Here is a 22,356-nt window from a genome sequence, read left to right on the forward strand (position 1 = left end):
CCCTGTCCCTGGCTGGAGTGGGGGGAGGGAACACTGAGGAAGGGGAACCCTGTAGTGCAGGAGCAGGGAGGAAGCAGTTCCTGGGTGCATTGAGAAGGGAGTATAACAGGTGGGCACCATCTTAGTTCAGTGCAGAGAAGTCTGAGCAGAAGTGGCAGGGAGCAGGGGCTCTGCATGAGCTCTGCTCCGGAGGCGGGCCTAGTAACAGAGGCCCAGTCCTGGAAGAGGGAGAAGGAAGGAAGAGGAGCGGAGAAGGCTCCAGGAACGAGGAATGAAGGGATCCCAGGGGTGCGGACGGGCGAGTCGCCACCGCACGCCCGAATCCACCTGCGTGGAGGGGTCAGGCCAAAGGGGGAGACCGGTCCCCGAAACTAGTGGAGGCAGGAAACGACCCTCAGCTAGAAAAGGGAGGCTGTGACATTTTATGTGGCGCAGCCCCTCGCTACACCCGCTAGGAAGGCACCACATAGGGTCAGGGAAACTGGCGCCAAGTTTACCAAGAGGAGGCCCGAGGCAGCCGGACAGAAGGGTTGGTAAGAAAGGCCAGACAAAGGACACACAAAGGGGGTCCTGTGAAGCGCTCCAAAGTTATCTGGGAGTTGTCTGAGCCCCTCACCTGGTGAGCACAGTACGACGTGGGCAGCCGTTACCTGCAGACGTGGTCTGGATAATAAGAACTGTGAGTAAAGGCCCTGGACTGCATCACTGACTCCGTGTCGTTACTGCTGCTGCCCTGCACCATCACCCCCATCCTCCGCATACACTGCCCTGAGGCTATACTCCTCCCGTGGGGAGTTATGCTACGCTCTGCTGCACCCACAACACCAGCCTCAGCGGTCTGCCCTGCAGCGGCGGTTCACTCTGACCGCAATCCACGGGTGGCGTAGTCGGACATTTAAACATCAAAACCACATAAATAGTTCCGCCACTGGTTTGACCACCCTGAGCCACTGAACCGGGTCGCCGCCACGAAGACTACAACCAACAGCATCCACCAAAAAGGGTCCGGCTCCGGATGTCCCAAGGCCCAGGGGGTGCATCAGAACATTTTCATCACCTTTCACAATCACCAATGGGACAAGGCAGGGATGTCCTCTGTCCCCTCTCTTATACATCCTGCTCTCATCAATTCACCATAACCCCAATATTAGGTGGATTGAGGTGGGAGGCACCGAGTACAAGTGCTCTCTATTTGCTGATGATGTCCTAGTATATATCACTCAATCACATATATCCATCCATGCTGTTATGGCTGAAATAGATCACTTTGTTACATGGTCAAATTTTAAAATCAATGCAGCGAAGTCTGAGGCCCTCGATGTCTCCCTCCCCAAATCCATATAGGATTCCATCCAGTCCAACTTTCCCTTTGCCTGGCCCTCACAGGGTATCAAATACTTAGGAATTCCTATTCATAGAGACCTCTCCCATCTATGTTATCTTAATTTTGGGCCCTTTATTGAACAACTCCATACAGACCACGGTTGGCAAGTTAGAACTGTAAGATTCACTACGTGAACCACTGGTGTTTTGTGGAAAAGCACATGTACACTGTGTTCCAAATTATTATGCAAAAAGTGTTTAGGAGTGATAAGGGAAGAATTTGTTTGTTTGTCAGTTAAACTCATTGATGGTGATGTGTGTCAGGGCTCTTTATATCACTGTAAGCAATTGCAGACACCTGTGCTAATTAGTTTGGCAGGTGTGTCCAATGAAAGGCAAGACTACTTAAGAAGGCTGTCTCACATTATTAAGCAGCCTACATTTTCTGCCAAAATGGGAAAGAAAAAGGATGTGTCGGCTGCTGAGAAGCAACAAATTGTGGAGTGTTTAGGTCAAGGCATGACTACAATCAACATTGTGCGATGATCAGGATGAAGTGTCTTGGCAATCAAGAAGTATGTAGCTGATTCACAGTACACACGTGTACGTGCTGATAAGGGCAAATTGAGGACTCTTTCCTACAGGCAATTACGTCAGGTTAAAAGAGCAGCGGCATAAAAGCCTTGTAATAGCAGCAGACAAGTTTTTGAAGCTGCTGGTGCCTCCAACGTCCCCAGAACAACAAGATGCAGGGTCCTTCAGAGGTTTGCAGCTGTGCATATGCCATCCTGTCGACCTCCTCTATCCACTTCACACAAGCAGAAACGGCTCCAGTGGGCCAAACATTACATGAAGACTGATTTCAAAACTGTTTTGTTCACGGATGAGTGCCGTGCAGCGCTCGATGGTCCAGATGGATGGAGTGGAGGATGGCTGGTTGATGGACACCCCATGCAAACACGGCTACAGCGCCAACAAGGAGGAGGTGGAGTAATGTTTTGGGCTGGAATCATGGGGAGAGAGATTGTCGGCCGCTTTAGGATCCCTGAAGGCGCTAAAGATGAACTCCATAATGTATGTGGATTTTCTCAAACAGCACTTCCTGCCATGGTTCAAGAAGAAGAACCGTGTATTTCACAGCAAGATCATTTTTTTGCATGATAATGCACCATCTCATGCTGCACATAAAACATCTGCATCTCTGGCTGATATGGGCATAAAAGGGGACAAACTTATGGTGTGACCCCCATGCTCCCCTGACCTCTACCCCATTCAGAACCTCTGGAGCATCATCAAAAGGAGTGTCTATGATGGCGGGAGGCAGTTCACATCTAAGCAACAGCTCTGGGAGGGTATTCTGTCCTCATGCAAAACAATTGAAGCAGAAACCATCCAAAACCTGACAAATTCAATGGACGAGAGAGTTCAGAAGCTCCTTTCGAACAAGGGGTCCTATGTGAAAATGTAACATCACCTAGAATAAAGTTTTGAGTTGAAAACTGTTTGATTTTAGTTTCTAATAACCTGCTAATGCTTATAATTTCAAAAATGACCATTTTTTTTGTCTTTATTAAAATGAAAAGGTTGATCGAAAAGTTTGGGGGATCTAAGAGTGTGGCAACCCAGTAGTCATGATTACTTCGAAATTCTGACAATATGAGGGTCATGTTGCAGGTAGTGCAGCAAGAAGGCACTTATGTGTCTTGCGCATCTCGGAGCCCCAAAATTATTTTCCGGGCTAGATGCAGCTAAAAATTATTATTAATTTTAAATCTGGTGGAGCTTAGTATAGATGGCCTAATAGGATCAGTGCTGCACACTGCTACAAAGCCCAAATTATTTTCCAGTCAAGATACAGATAAACATGATTAGTAATTTTAAATCTGGTGGAGCTTATTATAGATGGCCTAATAGAATCAGTGCTGCACACTGCTACAAAGCCCAAATTATTTTCCAGCCAAGATACAGATAAACATGATTAGTAATTTGAAAGCTTAAAATGGTTGGTAGGGTGATTTTAACCAATCATCAAGCTTTTACTCTCCCCAGGATGACACAGGGGTAGAAAAGTCGTTTCGGATCCATGATTTGTTCATCTTTATGAACGTGAGTCTGTCTACATTATCAGTGGAGAGCCGCGTGCGCTTATCTGTCAGCACACCACCAGCAGCGCTGAACACACGTTCAGACAGAACGCTGGCTGCGGGGCATGACAAGATCTCCAAGTCGTAAGTGGCTAGCTCCGGCCATTTATCCAGATTGGAAGCCCAAAAAGAGCAAGGGTCCAGTAACACAGTCATGGCTTCAATGTTTACTTGGAGATACTCCTGTACCATCGTCTCTAGGCGTTGACTATGTGTCAGACTTCTTGTCTCCTTTGGCCTTGCAAAGGATGGGCTAAAAAAGTGGTGAAATGATTCCGCAAAATTGATGTTACCAGCAGATACTGTGGTTCTGTTACGGTTTGAGTGCTGAACACTTGACGGTCCCACGGTTGGCAAGTTGGAACTGTGAGATTCACTACGTGCACCACTGGTGTTTTGTGGAAAAGCACATGTAAGATTCTGCAACAGTCTCTGCTGATACTCCTGCATGCGTGCATCCCTTTCTATGGCAGGAATAATTTCTGCAAATTTACTTTTGTACCGGGGATCTAACAGTGTGGCAACCCAGTAGTCAGGATTATTTCTAATTCTCACAATTCGAGGGTCATGTTGCAGGTAGTGCAGCAAGAAGGCACTCATGTGTGTTGCGCATCCAGGAGCACCAAGTCCCTGTTGTGTTGGTGGCGAGGTAACAATCATGCTTCCTTCCTCTGTCCTCTCCCCCCAACCTCGCACAACAGAAATGTGATCAAGGTCTCCCTCATCTGATGAGTCTTCCATCAGTTTGTCCTCCACTTCTTCCTGGGCTCCTGCACCTTCCTCACTAGTTTGGCTGCTACCATGCGCCCTGGTAAAACCATCTCCCCCACCCTCACATGCCTGCCGCCTTGGTGCTGCCGACCGTCTGGACCTTGCAGATGTTAGCCCTTCCGCATACAACTCCTCCTCTTCTACTTCCTCCAACTCCTCTTGTGCCACCACCTGACTCCGAATTCTGTTTAACATGTGCTCCAGCATGTAAATCACCGGAATAGTCATGCTGATAATGGCATCGTCAGCACTAAACATCTTCGTCGCCATTTCAAAACTGTGCAGAAGGGTGCATAGGTCCCTGATCTGAGACCACTCCTCCAGCGTGATTTGCCCCACCTCTGGATCTCGTTGGCCCAGGCTATACATCAGAACGTATTGCACCAGGGCTTGTCGGTGCTGCCACAGTCGCTGCAACATGTGCAGAGTTGAATTCCACCGGGTAGGCACATCGCATTTTAGCCGGTGAAGTGGCAGGCCCAATGACTTCTGTAGAGATGTAAGTCGCTGAGCTGCGGGATGCGAACGGCGGAAGTGAGCACACAGCGACCGTGCCCTCTGCAGAAGGCCATCTAGTCCGGGATAGTGGGCTAAAAATTGCTGGACAACCAGGTTCAACACGTGAGCCATACAAGGCACGTGTGTGACATTGCCCCGGCGAAGGGCCGCACCCAGGTTTGCAGCATTGTCGCACACGGCCCTCCCTGGTTTCAGGTCCAGTGGAGACAACCATTCATGAAATTGGTTCTCCAGAGCTGACCACAACTCCTCAGCTGTGTGACTCACATTTCCCAGACATTTCAAAGTAAAAACCGCCTGATGACGTTGAGCCCTACTGCCAGCATAGTAAGGAGGTGTGCAGGATCCCTTCTGCGCAGTTAGAAAGCATGTGGCATGACCAGACAGGCTTTGGGTGCAGGTGGAAGACCGAGAGGAGGTTGAGGAGGCAGAAGCAGTGGAGGAACTTTGACATAAAGAGGATTGACGCACAACTCGTGGGGACGGCAAGACTTGGACAGCAGCCCCTTGTCCTGCTGTCACCATAGTTACCCAGTGCCCAGTCAGCAACATGTAACGCCCCTATCCATGCCTACTCGTCCAAGTGTCTGTGGTGAAATGCACCCTGTCACACACAGTTTCTCAAAGAAGCGGTGATGTTGTGTGCGACATGCTGGTGGAGCGCAGGCACACCTTTCTTTGAGAAGTAGTGCCGACTGGGCATCTGGTACTGGGGCACTGCGACGGACATAAGGTCTCGAAAATCCTCTGTGTCCACCAGGCGGAAAGGCAGCATTTCTGTAGCCAAGAGCTTGCAGATGGTGAAATTCAACCTCTTAGCTTTCTCATGGCTAGGAGGAAATGGTCTTTTACTTGTCCACAGCTGAGGGACCGAGGGCTGGCTATTGTGCTTAGACGGGGTTGATAAGGGTGTCCCCGGCAAACTGCCAGTCTGTGAGGAAGATGCAGGCGGACATGTTAGGTTGCCTTGATCCAAAGGTGGTGCTATCGATGTCGGACAGCGCTCAACACCAGCTGGTGTTACCACCTCCAAAGAAAATGATGACCTGCCAATCACGCTGGCTGTTGCGGGTAAAGAGGTGGCAGGTCTGCGCCCCAAAACAGGTGTGACTGCTGTCCCCCCAGTCACAGAGGATGAAGAGGCCGCGGATGCACAAGATATGGCAGACGGTGGTTGGCCCGGCCGGCTAGGCCGCATTGTAGCACACTGAGCTTCCCACTGCAACTTATGCTTCATGTCCATGTGCCGGTTCACGCATGAAGTACTCAAACTATGTATTTTTTGGCCTCTACTTAGCTTTTGCTGACAAATGTTACAGATAACACGAGTTGGGTCATCTTTATCGATCTGAAAAAATGCCCAGGCTATGCAAGGCTTAGCACCCATGCGACCTGAAGACTCACCACGACTTGTGGTGAGAGGCAGAGTTGTGTTTGAGGATGCAGTTGTTGACGTGCTTCCAGTACTACGTCTCTGTCCAGGAAGGCGCAACCTGACCTCGTCGTCACTAGCATCTTCCTCCACCTCCTCTGCTGACCTCATCTCTTGGCTGACTGTGGGTTGACAGTAAGTGGGATCTCCAACCTCATCATCATCACCCTGTGCGTTATCACACCCGTCGTCCTCAGAGCCAACCTGTTCCTGCCCTGACAAAAAACTAAAGTTGTCGCTCCAATCAGGTATTTGAGTCTCATCATCGTCTTCCTCATTGTCTCCACCAACAGGAGTTACAGTTTGGGAATGAGGGTCTACATTATGGTCAGAACCTTCTGCGTCTGGTCCTGGATCCGACTCATAAAGATTCTGGGCATCAGTGCAGATCATTTCCTCGTCTGAATTCACAGAAGCGCTGGAGTCGACCTCTGATTCCCAGGCTATAGTATGAGTAAACAGCTCTGCAGACTCAACCATCTGTTCTACCTCATACTCAGACGGGCAGCTGGAGATTTGGGAGCTGTGAGGAAGCAAGTGCGATTGGGGTGACACCTTTGAGGACTGGAGTATTTGTGATGTTGAAGTTGATGTGGAGGAGAGCCCACTTAAAGGAGCACCTGATATCCGTTGAAGCACCTGCTGTTTTTGTGCCTCATCTGGAATTTGTAGCGATTGGCGTGGCCGTAAGAAAGGGATCTTATCACATTGTCCGCTAAAAGAAGTAGACATTTTAGTTTGGCTGGAAGATGGTCTTTCTTCTGCAGATGTTACTGTTGCTTTAACACCTACCCCACGGACACAACCTTTTTTCCCCTTCCCAACACGCCTATTCCCCTTTCCACCAGCAGCAGGCCTTTTTCCACTCATTTTGGTGGTTAACTAATTCACAACTCTGGAGTTGTTTGCACAAAAAAACAATGGATGGGAACCGAGCAGAGCTGAGTGGCCAAACTGTGGTATTAGGCCAAAACTATTGGCTGGGTTGGATGCAGAAAAAAATTATATTCAATTTGCAACCTGATGGAGGTCAGTATAGATGGACTAATAGAACAAGTCCCACACACAGCTAGAAGCCCAAATATTTTTTCAGAGGTAGATGCAGAAAAAATTTGTATTCAGTTTGCAACCTGATGGAGGTCAGTATAGATGGACTAATAGAACAAGTCCTACACACAGCTAGAAGCCCAAATAATTTTTCAGAGGTAGATGCAGAAAAAAAATATATTCAGTTTGCAACCTGATGGAGGTCAGTATAGATGGATTAATAGAGAAAGTCCCACACACTGCTAGAAGCCCAAATATTTTTTCAGAGCTAGATGCAGACAAAAAATTATTTTTAATTTGCAGCCTGATGGAGGTCAGTATAGATGGACTAATAGAGAAAGTCCAACACACTGCTAGAAGGCCAAATATTTTTTCAGAGCTAGATGCAGACAAAAAATTATTTTGAATTTGCAACCTGATGGAGGTCAGTATAGGTGGACTAATAGAACAAGTCCCACACACTGCTAGAAGGCCAAATATTTTTTCAGAGCTAGATGCAGAAAAAAATTATATTCAGTTTGCAACCTGATGGAGGTCAGTATAGATGGACTAATAGAACAAGTCCCACACACTGCTAGAAGGCCAAATATTTTTTCAGAGGTAGATGCAGAAAAAAATTATATTCAGTTTGCAACCTGATGGAGGTCTGTATAGATGGACTAATAGAACAAGTCCCACACACTGCTAGAAGGCCAAATATTTTTTCAGAGGTAGATGCAGAAAAAAATTATATTCAGTTTGCAACCTGATGGAGGTCTGTATAGATGGATTAATAGAACAAGTCCCACACACAGCTAGAAGCCCAATATTTTTTCAGAGGTAGATGCAGAAAAAAAAGATATTCAGTTTGCAACCTGATGGAGGTCAGTATAGATGGACTAATAGAGAAAGTCCCACACACTGCTAGAAGGCCAAATATTTTTTCAGAGCTAGATGCAGACAAAAAATTATTTTGAATTTGCAGCGTGATGGAGGTCAGTATAGATGGACTAATAGAACAAGTCCCACACACTGCTAGAAGGCCAAATATTTTTTCAGAGCTAGATGCAGAAAAAAATTATATTCAGTTTGCAACCTGATGGAGGTCAGTATAGAAGGACTAATAGAACAAGTCCCACACACTGCTAGAAGCCCAAATATTTTTTCAGAGCTAGATGCAGAAAAAAATTAGATTCAATTTGCAAACTGATGGAGGTCAGTATAGATGGACTAATAGAATGATGCTATGCCCAAAAGATTTTACTTCACTAGGTGCAGTAAAAAAATTGGTATTCTATTCACAGGTGGTATATCTTGCAACACAGATAGGCTACTCCACTGACTAACACACTCTACAATAGGCCAAAAAGGATTAGCTTTTCTAGATTCAGCCAAATGCTGTGAAAAAACTTGCACAGCACTGGCACAGACCTGCCTGGCAAAAACTGATAGGAACTGATGTAACCTAGTCCTGAAAAGGACTGCAATTACAATTAGTCTTTACTCCCACAATCTATCTATTTAAGAGCACAGACCTGCCTGATAAAAGTCGTAGGAAATGCTGTAACCTAGTCCTTAAAAGGACTGCAATCACAACTATTCCCTACTCCCAAGCTATCTGTAGATTTGTGCGAAAATTGGCTTGAAATTAACAAGGTATAGCGCACACAGCAACAGCGGTGCCGTCTAACACGCAGCTGCAGCAGTGAGAAAATGGTGGCGACGGGGAAAATGGCTTGGTCTTATAGGGCAAGGACATGTGACATACACTGCCAATGACACATGCCCTTGCTTGTGTGAAAAAAAGCACTTCGCTCCGTGTGTGCGCTGCTGATAGGCTGACAGATTGCACCTCCCCACTGTAAATGCGGGAAAGAGAAAAAAAAATGGAGATCTTCATTGTTCCTGCAGAGATCCATCCCCTGCCCCTCCCCCCACCCCGCTGTACACTCAAACTGCGTATTAACATTAATTTTCATCATTACTGAGAAAAAATCCAGTTATGATTTTGGTTCACGAACAGTTATCGAACATAACCTTGAACAGCCGAATTTTTCTCAAATCGTTCGTGTTCGCCGAACGGCTCGAACACCGCCCAAAACAGCTCGAATTTGAGATTGGCGAACAGTTCGAGTCGAACAACGCTCATCTCTATGCGGGAATTGCCTACGAGTCACTATACTGCCGTAACTATCTTACTAGTGGCATTACTGTGATTGGCTGGCCATATGACATCATCAGGGGTTATAAAAGGCAGGCACCGCCAGGCTCGGCATACTGACATCATTGCACAGCTCTGTGACAGTTGTTATTGGAGGGAGAGAGTGGTTGACCAGGCTTGTGTGTGCACAGTATAACGAATCCGAGTCCTCTATTGTTGATACTGGTGCTGATGCTAAACCATCAAATTAACAGTCCTTGTAAGGGCCAATCCTTTGCTTTGCTGTCAGTATCACATACATTCTGCATTAAGCCTAGAGAGGGAGAGAGAGTTCCAGGAGCAGGTAGAGTTGCTGAATATAGTCTGTAGGCAGGGATTAGGGCTTTGCAGTCCATTGGTAAATATAAAGCTGCGGCAGTTGATTTTTTTTGTGTGAAAATTTTTTATATATCCATAGATTATTAGGTGCTTTGTGGTATATTTTGGTGTTATAGAACACTCCAAAAAAGTGTTGAAAAAATGCTATGTATTAACTTACTCATGCATAGAGTATTTTGGGGATTAAATTACTCACCCATAGAGAATCCTGTCCTCTGGGGTACATTTCTGTGATATATAACACTCCAAAAAAGCATTAAAAAAATATCTGTATTCACTTACTCATCCATAGAGTATTCCATGCTCTAGGGTACATTTCTGTGCCATATAACACTCCAAAAAAAGCATTGAAATTTTTTTCTGAATTAAATTACTCACCCATAGAGTATTCTGTGCTCTGGGGTACATTTCTGTGGCATATATCACTCCAAAAAAAGCATTAAAAAATTTTGCTGGATTAAATTACTTACTCATAGACAAAATACAGCAATGGGGTTTCCAGGATAACCACACAATAGAGTAGGTATTAAAGCAAGTATAGTGGTGCTACAGAAAGTTAAAACTTAACATTTATTACAAATGAATAAAAAGTGTTACACAAGTCGCAAGGACCTAAAAACAAATATATGCCTGCCTGTGGTGGTGAATAACCATACTAATCAATAACTCATTATGTCCAGGAATACGAAGATATGTTATACAGACATAGTCTACCCGTAACATAACACAGATAAAGTGGCAAAAAATATTGGAGCTCTCAAGACAATGTCTCAGCATATAAGAACCTTAGTACATTTAAACTGGTTATGGTGAGCATTTAGACCTTATATATTCTAGTGGAACGACCTCACCAAATAAAATGTCGGTTCTTGCTCTCTGGCTTTAAGACAGCTCCATGTGGTGGGGCATCCAAACCTTTTCAGCCTCCAGCAACACACAGCACACCGCTCCCAACGCGTGTCATTGCCTCAGCTAATCATCAGGGGAGAAGAGGGTGTCACACAGTATAGAAGCTGGCATCAATCGCTCAGCCTATCCATTAGACAGCGCAAATAACAAACAAATGAGTCCTCCTTTTGTATATGCCCGCGCTGACACGCGAGCGCGTCACTTCCGGTTCCGGCGAACTCACGTCCGGTATGTGGAACGCAAGTGCCGGCCGTGACGCACAAACGTCACATCCGGGGCGCGCGTCCTGAAGAAAGCTGACGCGCTGACCAGGTGACGACGAGCAGGGGGAGTGAACGCAATGTGCCCACACGTAACACACTGCAGTGGGTGCTAACAAACTCCCACCCAAAATCACCCCAGCCAGGAGGAGTGTCCAAAAAGAAACAGTACAGGACACTGCTTCGGCTACATACCATATGCCGCGCAGTATACAGTAACCACGCGCAGCACACCCCAATGGTCAACAGACCGGAAAAACTTCACAGGTCAGGTCAAACCAGTGGTACTGGGGCAGAGGCAAAAAGAGCACACATAATACCCAAAAAGGAGCAAAAGTGCAAAAAATTAATCAAAGGCAAGAATTTGAAGGACAAAACTGGGGAGGAAACTGGGGAGGACCGCACCTCCAAAGAAGGGGGAAAGAAGAGGGGGAGGAGAATGGATGATAAGGCGTAGATTGCAGGAATTGATATTAATCATGAACATATATATTATAAATATATACAGGGGAGGAAAAATACACAGCGGGGGACTACAGAGCCCTATTAATGAACTAATTAGGACTATCCCTACCTGCCAGTGGAGGTTGGCACCCTAAAACCTGCGCAAGTGGCGCCCCCACTCCGCGGCGGCTGTCCCTACTCTCCTCACCCTATCTCACCCTGCACTCATAGAAAGGACCTATAAGACAGCTGTTCATTTAGGCCGTGAGGGGCCATTGTCTGCAACCTAAAAATCCACTTTGTCTCCCTTTGGAGAATCAAATTATCCCAATCACCCCCTCTTGGCGGGGCAATCACTTTATCGATTCCCATAAACCGTATCACATCCGTGCCATTAAGATGCACGCTGTTCACATGCCTCGCTAGGGGGGTGTCCTTTTTCAGGGCAATATCACGTTGATGTTCCCCCACTCTTCTTCTTAGTTCTCTTTTGGTTTTCCCCACATACTCCACACACATGTGGCCATATAGATTATCCCATTGGGGTGTGCTGCGCGTGGTTACTGTATACTGCGCGGCATATGGTATGTAGCCGGAGCAGTGTCCTGTACTGTTTCTTTTAGGACACTCCTCCTGGCTAGGGTGATTTTGGGTGGGAGTTTGTTACCACCCACTGCAGTGTGTTACGTGTGGGCACATTGCGTTCACTCCCCCTGCTCGTCGTCACCTGGTCAGCACGTCAGCTTTCTTCAGGACGCGCGCATCGGATGTGACGTTTGCGCGTCACGGCCGGCACTTGCGTTCCACATACCGGACGTGAGTTCGCCGGAACCGGAAGTGACGCACTTGTGTATCACTTTTTATGCATTTGTAATAAATGTTAAGTTTTAACTTTCTGTAGCACCACTATACTTGCTTTAATACCTACTTACTCATAGAGCATTCCGTGCAGTGAAACGTGCTTAGTGGGCGACAAGGTGACAAAGATGGCAAATTCCCACGAGACTCTCGAGCGAGCGACCGGAGGAATATTGGAGCCAGAGGAAGCTAGTGCGACAGCAGAGGTGGCGGGAGCTGTATTCAGTTAGTCATTCATACAGTGTAACGTGCTTAGTGGGCGACAAAGATGGCAGAATCACGCGAGACTCATGAGGAAGTTACCAGAGGAAGCTGGTGCAACAGCAGAAGTGGCAGGAGCCTGTGGTCCGGATCGGGCCGTTTTCCCGGAACCATCAAGGCCCGAACCCAGGCCACAGCCTTCACCGCTGGGGTTCTTGCGGACTGCGGATGGGAGAACCAGGATCCAGGAATTGGCATGTGGACTGCGGGGCCTAAGCTGGTTGTAGGATAGAAGGAGGCAAGCCAGGACCAGGGCTGGAGAAATGCTATCAGGCCCGCTAGCTGCAAAGTACTGACAGTTGGCATCCCGGGAAGTGGTCGTTACGTATGACCGTCAGTGGGAGTTTGGGTCCCGTCATCACATCTCATTCAACCATCGGGCAGTAGAGATGGAACACTTGCCTCGAAGGCTGCAAGAGCTGACGGCTGAAACGAGAGTCACGTTCCTCGAAATAAAGGGTAAACTTTGCTGGTATGTGGTGGGTGTGATCCTAAAAGGAAGGGAGCAGGATGAACCCTTCTTGAGGAGACTCGAGAGAGAGAGAGAGAGCAACTGGAGGAATACTGGAGCCAGACCAAGCTGGTGCAACAGCAGAAGTGGCAGTAGCCTGGGGTCTGAAACCGGCTATTTTCCCAGAACCACCAGTGCCTGAACCCAGGACGCAGCTATCACTGCTGGGGTTCTTGCGGACTGCAGATAGGAGAGCCAGCAACCACCAACTAGTGAGCGGATTGCAGGGACTAGGCTGGTCGGAAAAGAGAAGGAGGCGAGCCTGGATCAGGGCTGGAGAAATGCTAGAGGGCCCGCTAGCCGCAAGGTACCGATAGTTGACATCACGAGGGAAGGTCGTTACATAGGTCTGGCAACGGAGAAGGGGGTCCATCAAAGAGTTTGGGACCTGTCACCACATCTCGTTTAACCAGCGGGCAGTAGAGACGGAACACTTGCCTCGAAGCTGCAAGAGCTGACGGCTGGAACCAGAGTCACGCTCCTCAAAATAGAGGGTCAACTTTGCTGGTATGTGGTAGGTGTAATCCCAAAAGGAAAGGAAGAGGGAGCAGGATGAACCCTTCTTGAGGAATGAATGGGCCTGGGAGACGCTCCTTGAGGCAGCTCGAGACGGGGCTACTACCACCCCCGAGAAATCATACTGTCCTTGGGGTTCCACACTTCTTATGTGGGAGGAGGAGATGGTGCAGGTGACACAGGAAGATGTCGCCAATTTCTATATGTCGGGGGATTCGGCACTACCAGAAGCCGGGTTACTTACAGCCCAGTCGCCTGTGCATTGGGATCAAGGAAGCAGGTGGAGGCAGTCTACCCAGCCTTCCGAGGAAGAAGAAGAAAAATTGAACACCTGAAGAGGATTAATGTATTATCCTCGTTATAAATTTTTTCCTGGCTTTGCACTTTGTGTAAAGCCTCTATGAGTGTAGGAGTACAGCAAATACAGTTTAAAAATATATGAATGAGGCCGGCCAGTTGAATGTATGACCATTCTTATAATTTTTTCCTGGCTTAGCTTTTTGTGCAAAGCCGTTATCAGTGTAGGAGTACAGCAACTACACTATACAAATATTTGAATGAGGCCCACCAGTTGTTGCCTTTCAGTGGTATATGGATGACCCTCCTTCTAATTTTTTCCTTGCTTTGCTCTTTCTGCAAAGCCTTTATGAGTATTTACCACACAAAGCTCGGGCTCCATGGGCCCGGCTTAAAGGAAGATTAAGTACAAGTTCATTAAAATCAATTGTTTTTATTTCAAAAAAAGTTTTTTAAAAGAATTCCCTTAAGATTAAAAAACAGGTGCCTTCAGATTTCATCAATACAAACCTCAATGCTGGCTACAATTTCATGGCACAATACATAATACAGACAAGCCTACAAATCCATAGTGCCTATATTGCACTCCCCCCATGGCCATAAAGTGCTGTAAATAATTAGATACAATCCTACTCTAATCCAAACGTAAAGTGCAAGTGCATAAGAGAAACTTTTTTCCTCTATTTAAGCAAGCTAACTATACTTGTAAGTATGAATGCATTAATACAGTTACCCAGTAGTATGTGAGAGACACAAACAGCACCTAGTCAAATTATCAATGGAGAGCTATGTGTATCGAAACATGTTAGCCATAAGCATGAACTGAAAAATAGTACTTACGGTACATGTGGATTATTGATGACAAGATTTCTTCAAACACCTCCACTGTTTGTATCTTGTCATCAATAGAGTATTCCGTGTTTTGGGGTACATTTCCATGGTTTACAACCCTTAAAAAAAGTATAAAAATGTTTTGGTATTCTATTGCTCATCCATAGACTTTACATGTTCTAGGGTACATTTCAGTAGTATATAACCCTCAAAAAAAGCATTCAAAATTTTTTAGATATTATATTGCTTATCCATAGAGTATTATGTGTTCTGGGGTACATTTCAAAGATACACAACCCTAAAAAATGTGTTCAAAATTTTTTCAGTATTATGTTGTTCATCCATAGAGTATTACATGTTCTGGGCTACATTTCGATGATATATGACCCTCAATAAAAGCATTCAAAATTTTTTCGGTATTATATTGCTCATCCATAGAGTATTACGTGTTCTGGGGTAGTTTTCAGTGGCAGATAACCTTTAAAAAAAGTTCAAAATTTTTTTGGGATTCAATTACTCATTCATACAGTATTACGTACTTTCTGTTACATTTCGTTGCTATAAAAAAGTGTTCAAAAATTGCTCTGGATTCAAGTAGTCATCTATACACTATTACGTGCTCTGGTGTTAGATTACGGTGGTATGTAAACCTCCAAAAAAAGGGTTGAAAAAAATTTCTGGATTCATTTAGTCTTCCATATAGTACAGGTACATCTCACTAAATTAGAATATCATCAAAAAGTTGAATTATTTCAGTTCTTCAATACAAAAAGTGAAACTCCTATATTATATAGAGTCATTACAAAGTGATCTATTTCAAGTGTTTATTTCTGTAAATTGATGATTATGGCTTACAGCCAATGAAAACACAAAAGTCATTATCTCAGTAAATTAGAATACTTTATAACAATAGCTTATAAAATGTTTTTAAAATCCGAAATGTTGGCCTACTGAAATGTATGTTCAGTAAATGCACTCAATACTTGGTCGGGGCTCCTTTTGCATCAATTACTGCATCAATGTGGTGTGGCAGGGAGGCGATCAGCCTGTGGCACTACTGAGGTGTTATGGAAGCCCAGGTTGCTTTGATAGCAGCCTTCAGCTCGTCTGAATTGTTGGGTCTGGTGTCTCTCATCTTCCTCTTGACAATACCCCATAGATTCTCTATGGGGTTAAGGTCAGGCGAGTTTGTTGGTCAATCAAGCACACTGATACTGTTGTTTGTAAACCAGGTATTGATACTTTTGGCAGTGTGGACAGGTGCCAAGTCAGGCTGGAGAATGAAATTTCCATCTCCAAAAAGCTTATCGGCAGAGGGAAGCATGAAGTGCTCTAAAATGTCCTGGTAGACGGCTGCGCTGACTTTGGTCTTGATAAAACACAGTGGACCTACTCCTGCAGATGACAAGGCTCCCCAAACCATCACTGATTGTGGAAACTTCACATTAGACCTCAAGCAGCTTGGATTGTGGCCTCTCCACTCTTCCTTCAGACTCTGGGACCTTGATTTCCAAATGAAAATTGGAACTCTGGGACCTTGTGGAGTGTGTCAATGACTGCCTTCTGGACATCTGTCAAGTCAGCAGTCTTCCCCATGATTGTGGAGCCTACTGAAACAAACAAAGGGACCTTTTTAAAGGCTTAGGAAGCCTTTGCAGGTGTTTTTCGTTAATTATTTTAATTTACAATGATTTTCATTGGCTGTAAGCCATAATCATCAACATTATCAGAAATAAATACTTTAAATAGATCACTGTTTATAATGACTCTATATAATATATGAGTTTCACTTTTTGTATTGAAGAACTGAAATAAATTAACTTTTTGATGATATACTAAATCAGTGAGATGTACCTGTATTATGTGCTTTCTGATACATTTTGTTGGTATATAACACTCCATAAAGTCATCCATACCGTATTACGTGCTTTCTGTTACATTTCGCTGGTATATAACACTCCTAAAAAGCATTGAAAATGTTTTCTTTATTCAATTAATTATCCATAGATTATTCTGTTCTCTGGGGTATATTTCTTTGGCATATAATACTCCAAAAATATGTTTAAAAATGTTTCTGTATTCAATTAGTCATCTATATATTATTACGTGCTTTGAGGTACATTTCTGTGGTATATTCAATTAGTCATCTGTAGAGTATTAGGTGCCTTTTGTTACATTTCGGAGGTATATAACACTACAAAAACGTTGAAAATTTTTTTGTATTAAGTGCATCATCCATAGAGTATTAAGTCCTCTGTGGTACATTTCTGTGGTATCTATCACTCCAAAGAAGCATTCAAAAAATTATCTGGATTCAATTACTCATCCATAGAGTACTACGTGCTTTCTGTTATATTTCGTTGGTATATCACACTCCAAAAAAGCATTCAAAATGTTATTTTGTATTCCATTATTCATCCAGAGAGCATTACATGGTACATTTCGGTGGTATATAACACTCCAAAAATGCAATCAAAAAATTTTCTGGATTGAACTAGTTATCCATACAGTGTAACGTGCTTAGTGGGTGACAAGGCGACAAAGATGGCAGAATCCCGCAAGACTCTCGAGGAAGCAACTGGAGGAATATTGGAGCCAGACCAAGCTGGTGCAACAGCAAAGGTGTCAGTAGCCTGGAGTCCGAAACCGGCTATTTTTCCCAGAACCACCAATGCCTGAAGCCAGGCCGCAGCCTTCACTGCTGAGGTTCTTGCGGACTGCAGACAGGAGAGCCAGCAACCACCAACTAGTGAGCGGATTGCAGGGACTAGGCTGGTCAGAAAAGAGAAGGAGGCGAGCCTGGAACAGGGCGGGAGAAATGCTAGTGGGCCCGGTAGCCACAAGGTACTGACATTTGACATCGTGAGGGAAGGTCGTTACATAGGTCTGGCAATGGAGAAGGGGGTCTATCAAAGAGTTTGGGACCCGTCATCACATCTCGTTTAATCAGCGGGCAGTAGAGACAGAACACTTGTCCCTACCTCCTGAAAACCAGTCTGGGAGGACAACCTTGGGTTCAGGCTAGACAGGCCTACATGCAGAGACCCCCACATTGGCGACCTGTAGACGCTGATTCTGCTGCTGAACCTCACAGCGGAGGTCATTCACCTCCAGAGACAGACAGCGGAACTGCTGTGCGAGCTCTGCAACTGCACCCATACCAAGGAGAAAGGAAAAAAAGGTGCACGCCCAAAAACACACAGAGAAAAAAAAAACAAAGTGTCAGGTTTTGTTTGTTTTTTCCTTTTCAAAATGTGCACGGCCAGAGATAATGTCATGCAAGGTGTAGAAAAGACTTAGTGCAACACAAAGGGAAGAGGGAAAGGGAGCCCAGTCTCTAGGGAAAGGGGAGAGTAGAGACCCTCATAGGTAGATCTAGTGTCACCCTGTCTCGACTAACATCCCTATATTGGTTCTTCACCAATCGCTACACACATACCTCGCCCTGTCTTTCCCTGGCGTTAGGCTCAGGCTAGGGAAGGGAAGGGATTAGTCGATCCCCACTGAACACTAAAGACAACAAGGAGGAACAAACAAGGGAAAATCGTTTTTACTTTTAGTCGACTCCAGACAAATGCGCACACATCCTCTAGCACCAGAGAGCAAGAAGTACTGCTCTTGGTCAAGCCTTTACAAGTGGTAATGAATATTGCTGGCACCTCCCTCTGGCACACAGCAGGTATTTATACACCCAGGCCAGGGTGTTAATTAACCAGAGGAAGGTAGCCGCCAGGTCCTAGAGATACAGCTTCTAAGAAGTTGTCTGTAATGCCAAACGAAGAGATCTCCTGCAACCAACTGCAGGGTGACATCCCCCTACTCCGGAACTCTCTATCCCAACGCATCAAACTCTTGCCTACCATGGAATCTTCAAAAGGAACCTGAAGACCTACCTCTTCCAACAAGCCTACAACCTGCAGTAACCATCACTCCACCACACTGCTGCACGACCAGCTCTATCCTTACCTACTGTATCCTCACCCATTCCTTGTAGATCGTAAGAGGGCAGGGTCCTCTCTCCTCCTGTACGTTTTTGTCATTTATTGGCACTCATTAATATATACTATATCCATCTTCGCCAGTGTGATTCGTGTCGTGGTGAAACCCCTTCCTAAGTCCGCAGTCAGACGGCTGTTTAACACGGAAAAGGATCACATCACAATGCTCGGACTGACCGGTGGCTCTCCTGACCTGAGTGTGACAGCTGCATAGAAATACATACTGTGAAGCTCAGGTCAGGGGAGCCGCCGGCCAGTCTGAGCAGTGCGATGTGGTGCAATCGTCGCCCATGTTATACGGCCGGCTGACTGCACCCTGAAGTTAAGATCTATAACAAATCCCTATATTCGTACAGATAACCCCTCACTTATGCTGCTGGGGAACCACACAGAATTTTAAAGGAAAAAAACAATGGTGGAATTACTGTTTTTTAGATTAGTCTTTACCAGAATGTGGAAGAAGAGAAATCAATGCAAATAGATTTTTTGGTTTGCCATTTATTTTGAATTACACAGGTGGCTGCTCCTGTAGGTTTACGCAGGGATGTCAAACTCAAATACACAGAGGGCCAAAATTAAAAACTTGGACAAAGTCACGGGCCAACCTTGATATTTATTAAAATAAATAAAAAATCTTAATATTCAGCGGGGTCACATAAGACCATATCTCACAACTTTGCAGCCCTTACAGAGTAATTTTCCTCCCATTGAAGCCCCTATATTGCCCTTTCATTGCCCCCATAAAGTATGCCAACAAAAGTGCCCCCCAAAACACAGTAAGATACTATGTGTGGAAGAATTCATTGTGGGGTATGATGATCCTACTGCCCCTCCCCCTCAAGTCCCCTGACAAAGTATGGTGACCCCAACACATTATGATGCCCCAATTGTGACCCTCATACAGCTCTCCATGCAGTATATTGGACCTACATACAGTATAATGGCCCCACACGGCATAATGGCCCACACTAGCCCACCAAACAGTATAATGGCACTCATACTGCTCTCTACACAGTAAATTGGGCCCCCACATAGCCCTCCGCACAGAATAATGGGCCCCCACATAGCCCTCCGCACAGTATAATGGGCCCCCCACATAGCCCTCCGCACAGTATAATGGGCCCCCCACATAGCCCTAAGCACAGAATAATGGGCCCCCCACATAGCCCTCCGCACAGTATAATGGGCCCCCACATAGCCCTCCGCAGTGTAATGGGCCCCCACATAGTCCTCCGTACAGAATAATGGCCTCCACATAGTCCTCCGTACAGAATAATGGGTCCCACATAGTCCTCCGTACAGAATAATGGGTCCCACATAGTCCTCCATACAGTATAATGGCCCCACATAGTCCTCCATAAAGAATAATGGGTCCCACATAGTTCTCCATACAGAATAATGGGCTCCACATAGTCCTCCATACAGAATAATGGGTCCCACATAGTCCTCCGTACAGAATAATGGGCCCCACATAGTCCTCCATACAGAATAATGGCCCCACATAGTTCCTCCGTACAGAGTAATGGGCCCCACATAGTCCTCCATACAGAATGGCCCCACATAGTCCTCCATACAGAATAATGGCCCCACATAGTCCTCCGTACAGAGTAATGGGTCCCACATAGTCCTCCGTACAGGATAATGGGCGCCACATAGTCCTCCGTACAGAGTAATGGGCCCCCACATAGCCCTCCGCACAGAATAATGGGCCCCCCACAAAGCCCTCTGCACAGTATAATGGGCCCCCCACATAGCCCTCCGCACAGTATAATGGGCCCACACATAGCCCTAAGCACAGAATAATGGGCCCCCCACATAGCCCTCCGCACAGAATAAAGGGCCCCCCACATAGCCCTCCGCACAGAATAATGGGCCCCCCACATAGCCCTCCGTACAGAATAATGGGCCCCCCACATAGCCCTCCGCACAGAATAATGGGCCCCCCACATAGCCCTCCGCACAGAATAATGGGCCCCCCACATAGTCCTCCATACAGTATAATGGGTCCCACATAGTCCTCCATACAGAATCATGGGCCCCACATAGCCCTCCATACAGAATAATGGCCCCACATAGTCCTCCATACAGAATAATGGGTCCCACATAGTCCTCCATACAGAATAATGGCCCCACATAGTCCTTCATACAGAATAATAGGACCCACATAGACCTCCATACAGAATAATAGGTCCCACATAGTCCTCCGTACAGAGTAATGGGTCCAACATAGTCCTCCATACAGAATAATGGGCTCCACATAGCCCTCCATACAGAATAATGGGCCCCACATAGCCCTCCATACAGAATAATGGCCCCACATAGTCCTCCATATAGAATAATGGGCTCCACATAGTCCTCCATACAGAATAATGGGTCCCACATAGTCCTCCATACAGAATAATGGGCTCCACATAGCCCTCCGTACAGTATAAAGGGCCCCACATAGTCCTCCATACAGAATAATGGGCTCCACATACTCCTCCATACAGAATAATGGCCCCACATAATCCTCCATACAGAATAATGGGCTCCACATAGTCCTCCATACAGTATAATGAGCCCCATATAATGATCCATACAGAATAATGGCCCCACATAGTCCTCCATACAGAATAATGGGCTCCACATAGTCCTCCATATAGAATAATGGGCCCCACATAGCCCTCCATACAGAATAATGAGCTCCACATAGTGCTCCATACAGTATAATGGCCCCACATAGTCCTCCATACAGAATAATGGGCTCCACATACTCCTCCATACAGTATAATGGGCCCCACATAGTCCTCCATACAGTATAATGGGCCCCACATAGCCCTCTGTACAGAGTAATGGGTCCAACATAGTCCTCCATACAGAATAATGGGCTCCACATAGTCCTCCATACAGAATAATGCGCCCCACATAGCTTTCCATACAGTATAATGGGTCCCACATAGTCCTCCATACAGAATAATGGGTCCAACATAGTCCTCCATACAGAATAATGGGCTGGCTCCACATAGTCCTCCATACAGAATAATGCGCCCCACATAGCTTTCCATACAGTATAATGGGCCCCACATAGTCCTCCATACAGAATAATGGGCCCCACATAGTCCTCCATACAGAATAATGGGCCCCACATAGCCCTCCATACAGAATAATGGGCTCCACATAGCCCTCCATACAGAATAATGGGCTCCACATAGTCCTCCATACAGTATAATGGGCCCCACATAGCCCTCCATACAGAATAATGGGCTCCACATAGTCCTCCATACAGAATAATGGGCTCCACATAGTCCTCCATACGGTATAATGGGACCCACATAGTCCTCCATACAGAATAATGGCCCCACATAGTCCTCCATAGAGAATAATGGCCCCACATAGTCCTCCATAGAGAATAATGGGCTCCACATAGTCCTCCATACAGAATAATGGGCTCCACATAGTCCTCCATACAGAATAATGGGCTCCACATAGTCCTCCATACAGAATAATGGGCTCCACATAGTCCTCCATACGGTATAATGGGACCCACATAGTCCTCCATACAGAATAATGGCCCCACATAGTCCTCCATACAGAATAATGGACCCCACATAGTCCTCCATACAGAATAATGGACCCCACATAGTCCTCCATACAGTATAATGGGCGCCACATAGCCCTCCATACAGAATAATGGGCTCCACATAGCCCTCCATACAGAATAATGGGCTCCACATAGCC

The sequence above is a fragment of the Phyllobates terribilis genome, unplaced genomic scaffold, assembly GCF_046119375.1.
Source record: "Phyllobates terribilis strain yellow unplaced genomic scaffold, ASM4611937v1 Scaffold_5__5_contigs__length_657084704, whole genome shotgun sequence".
In the NCBI taxonomy this organism is placed as follows: domain Eukaryota; kingdom Metazoa; phylum Chordata; class Amphibia; order Anura; family Dendrobatidae; genus Phyllobates; species Phyllobates terribilis.